At 39.3% G+C, this 5,000-nt stretch overlaps 1 pseudogene; it reads left to right on the top strand.

The window, feature by feature from the left end:
* The first annotated feature begins 373 nt into the window (after window positions 1-373).
* Window positions 374-2,940, top strand: LOC102827677 (annotated as a pseudogene).
* The last annotated feature ends 2,060 nt before the right edge of the window (window positions 2,941-5,000 follow it).

Here is a 5,000-nt window from a genome sequence, read left to right as displayed (position 1 = left end):
TTGATCACCTGGACATCTTTTTGCAGGTTTTGAATTGTTTCTAATGCTGTGTTGATCCTATTAAATTGTTCCTTAAATGTTTTCCTGATTTCTTCCTTGTTTTCCTCAACCCCTTTTCGGAGTATTTGAATTTGTTTCCATATCATTCTTCTGAATTCTCTCTCAGGGAAATCCAGAACCCGCTCTTCCTCCTCTATAATACCTTTGTCCATCTCCAGCTCATTTGTATCTGCTGTTCTATTCTGCTTTTGGATGTTTCAATAATGTTAATTGTTTCTTGTTGGGCATGATTATAATTATTATTGATACAATCAGGAGATAGGCGCCTCTTGTTTTCTCTATAATGTATTAGGTGTGGTTAGGTTTTGTCTACATGGAGGCTGCGGTGGGCAAGCGGGCACAGTGTGTCAGGGCGTGGCTGGTGTGCGTGCGGTTCTTTGAGGAGGTGTGGCTGGCACACTTGGTGTGTCAGTGGGCAGGGCCTGCACTTGGAGTGTGGCAGGGACTGGGTTTGCACGAGCGGTGCATCGGAGGGCGTCACTCAGTGTGTCGGGGGGGCGGGGCTGGGGTACATCGCGTCGAGGGGCAGAGCGTCAGGGGGGTGGAGTTCGGTGTGTCTGAGGGACAGGGACTGTGCTTGGAGTGTGGTGGGGACCGGGTTTGCGTGAACTGTTCGTCAGATGGCGTCGCTCAGTGTCACAAGATCCCGTTTTTTATTAATATTAATACTACTCCTCCAGCACATCTGTCAGTTGTTGTACTGTGGTGGCTTGCTGTGATGCTGGAACCTATATCACCAGTATTTTATATACCAATAGAATCATCCATGTTGAACAGTTTTCAGTGAGCTTCCAGATTAAGACCCACTAGGAAGAAGAAGAAATGGAATATTTCTGAATGTTTAACCACTGAAAACCTTAGGAGTATCTGTGGAACATTGTCAGATAGCACTAGAACATTTAATATTGAAACGTTCTGAGTAGTAGCAGAATATTGCCAGATAACGTACCATAAGATGAGCCTTCAAAATACAACTTGGAAGGCAATCAAAATACAACTTGGGAAGACCTGCTTCCTCATAGTATACTTGATTGTGATGACAAGAAAGAAGTAAAGCTTTCAGTCCCTCATTTGTTAATGGGAACAACTTAAAATTAGGAGAAATAGCTGCAAACATGTATTAATAATAAGAACATAGAATATACAAAGTGTTGAAATAGTAAATTAGAAGTTGAAAAGAATGAAATGGAACTCAGAAAGATTGATAGACAATGCACTGGTGTGTTGAAATGTACTATTATTGGCCATTATAAATCTGACTATCATGATTTAATATACCAGGAACCAAAAAAAAAAAAATAAAAAAATGAGGGAATAGCCTAGTGTTCATCATCAAAAGCAGCATTTCAAGATCAATCTGGAAGTGAAATGCTGTCTGTCATAGGATAATATTCATATTCCTATAAGAAAGACTGAACTCCTGGTGTGGTACTGTGGGTTAATGTGCTGAACTGTGAAGTTGCTTGGAACTGCAAGGTCAGTGGTTCAAGCTCACTAGCTGCTCCTTGAAAACCCTAAACAGTCACTATGGGTTAGAACCAACTCTAAAGCACTTAACAACAACAACAGTAAGGAAGACTAATTAACATCAATATTATTCAAATTTATCAACCATCCACTAAAACCAGTGATGATGAATTTGAATTCTGCCAACTGGTAAAGTCTGAAATTGATAAAACTTTCAATCAAGATGTATGGCTAGCTCACTCACTCATACTCTCTCAGGCAACATGGTGAGGGTGATGGTGGCAGCCACCCCGGGGGGCACCTGAATGGTGACTTTGACTCAGATGACAGGGAGGAGGGAGCTGCCTCTACGAATAAGGAGGCAGTCAAGAAAAAGACTGAAGAAGAAGAGTAAAGGGTCAGCTGCAGGAAAAGAAACTGAGAAAGAATCAGGAGCCTCAGTTGATGAGGTAGCAAAACAATTGGAAAGACAAGTGCTGGAAAGAAAGAAAGAGATGGTGATGATTAAGATGGTGATGGAGATGGAATAACTAGCAAGAAAAAGAAGGAAAAGAAAGGACCAAAAGTTCAAACAGATCTTCCCCCAGTTCCAATATGTGACCAGTTTCCCCAAAGGAAAAGAGTGCAAGTACCCACGCACACAAGATGGGTGAACAGCTGCTTAGAGAACACAAGTGAAGAAAAGAAAGCATTAGAACAAGCCAGTGAATAGATTTGGAATGATTTTCAAGAAGCTGCAGAAGGGCATCGACAAGTTAGAAAATATGTTATGAGCTGGATCAAGCCTGGGATGAAAATGATAGAAATATGTGAAAAGTTGGAAGACTGTTCATACAAACTAATCAAAGAGAATGGCTTGAACGCAGGTCTAGCATTTTCTGCTGAGTGTTCTCTCAAGAACTGTGCAGCCCACTATCCTCCCAATGCCAGTAAAACAACAGTGTTATAGTATGATGACATCTGTAAGATAGACTTTGGAACACACATTAATGGTAGGATTGTGGATTGTGCTTTTATAACCAAGTTTAATTCCAAATATGATACATTATCAAAAGCTGTAAAAGATGCCACTAACACTGGAATAAAGTGTGCTGGAATTGATGTTCCTCTGTGAGACATTGATGAGGCTATACAAGAAGTTACGGAATCCTATGGCGTTGAAATAGATGGGAATACATATCAAGTGAAACCAATCCATAATCTAAATGGACATTCAATCAGGCCATATAGAATACACACGGGGAAAACAATGCCCATTATGAAAGGAGGAAAGGCACCAAGAAAGTAGGAATGAGAAGTGTATGCCATCGAAACTTTACTTTTGGTATCACAGGAAAAGGTGTGGTTCATGACGATATGATATGCTTCCATTACATAAAAAATTGTAATGTTGCACATCTGAAATGCAGATAGGTCTCTTATGATACAATAGTGAATAATTGTTATCAGGACTGATTGTGAGTGTTGGAAATGTAAAGGTAGACATTTTGTAGCAAGGAGGGGAGTGATTAAAATTTCAGTCTAGGAGTGGAGGTCCCTGAAACCATCAAGGAAGAAAAGCAGAGAGTGGGACCCTACCCAGAGAAGCAGTGATGCCTAAGATGGAGGCAGAGATGATGACGTGGAGAGATGGAGCAGCTGGGGACTTTAGCTACAGAGAGGGAAAGGGGCTGTGTGCTGACGATCAGGGGACAGACTTGTAGTGTATACCCTTTGGTTGGTTGATGATGCATGGAGGGGATTGTAACCATGGCATTGAAAAGATATACGATAGAATGAATGTAAAACTGATGTTCTCCCATGTAAACTATCACATAACTCACAATAAAACATTAAAAAAAAAATGGCAAAGAGCAAGTAATAGTCTCTCTATTTGCAGTCAATATGATCCTATAATTAGAAAACCACAAAGACTCAGGAAAAAAGCTACTAGATCTCATTGGAAGATTAAGCAAAGTGGCAGGGTATAAAGTCACCATACAAAAATCACATGGATTCCTCTATACTAATAATGACGGCGCTGAAAAGGATATTAGGAAAGCAATACTATGTACAATAACAACCCAAGGGATGAGACATCTAGAAATAAATGTAACCAGAGAAACAAAGATCCTATACAAACAAAACTACAAAACACTACTACAAGAAACCAAAAGAGACTTAGAAAAGTGGAAGTAAGTATAATGCTCCTGGATAGGATAACTTAACATTGTATAAATATCAATATCGTCAAAAGCAATTTACACATATAATTCAATCCAAATTAAGATTCCAATGACGTTCTTCAAAGACATAAAAAATTAAAAAAAAAAAAAACTATTATAAACTTTATATGTAAAGGAAAGAGACCAAGGATAAGCAAAGCACTGCTTAAGAAGAAGAATAAGGTTGGAAACCTCTTACTCTCTGATTTCAAAATTTAATACAGATTTGATACATTAAACATTAAAGACAGAAGACCAGAAGAGTTGTGAGATGAAATCAAGAACATCATACAGGAAGAAAACAAAAAGTCATTAAGAAAACAAAAATGAAAGAAAAGGTCAAAACGGATTCAGAAGAGACACTGAAACTTGCTCTCCACCATAGAGATGCTAAAGCAGTGGAAGAAATGAAGGAGGTACAAGAGCTAAACAGATAATTTCAAAGACCAGCTCGAGAAGATAAAGCCAATTATAAAAATAAAATGTGCAAAGATCTGGAATCAGAAAACCAATGAGGAAGAACACGCTCAGCGTTTCTCAAGGGGGGGAAACTGAAGGAAAAATTCAAGCGTCAACTTTCGTTATTGAAAGATTCTCTTGGCAAATTATTGAATGATGCAGAAAGCATCAAAAGAAGATGAAAGGAATACACAGTCACTGTACCAAAAGGAAATGGTTCATGTTCAGCAATTTCAAGAGGTAGCGTATGATCAAGAGTCAATGATACTGAAGGAACAAGTCCAAGGTGATGGAAGGAATTGGCAAAAAACGAGGCACCAGGAATTGATGGAATAAAAATGGAAATCTTTCAAGAAAGTGAGGTGGCACAGTAGGCACTCATTCATCTCTGCCAAGAAACTTGGAAGACAACTATCTGGCACACTGATCGGAAGGGATCCGTATTTGTGACCATTCCAAAGAGAGGTGACCCAACAAAATGTGGAAATCATTGGACAATCTCTTTGATATCTCATGCGAGTAAAGTTTTACTTAAGGTAATATAGAATAGCTGCAAGCATACATTGACAGAGAACTTCCATAGGTTCAAGCTGGATTCAGAAGAGGCTGTGGAAGGAGGGATATCATTGCTGATGTCTGATGGATCTTGGCTGAAAGGAGCAAATATCAGAAAGATGCTTACCTGTGCTTTATTGACTACGCAAAGACTTTCAATTGTGTGGACCATGGCAAGCTATGGACAACATTGTGAAGAATGAGTATTCTGGAACACTTAATTGTGCTCACGAGGAATCTGTATCTGGACCAAGA

Source organism: Chrysochloris asiatica, unplaced genomic scaffold (genome assembly GCF_000296735.1).
Source record: "Chrysochloris asiatica unplaced genomic scaffold, ChrAsi1.0 scaffold00131, whole genome shotgun sequence".
Lineage (NCBI taxonomy): Eukaryota > Metazoa > Chordata > Mammalia > Afrosoricida > Chrysochloridae > Chrysochloris > Chrysochloris asiatica.
The sequence above is the reverse complement of the archived record's forward strand: the minus strand, read 5'-3'. Positions and strand labels throughout refer to the sequence as shown.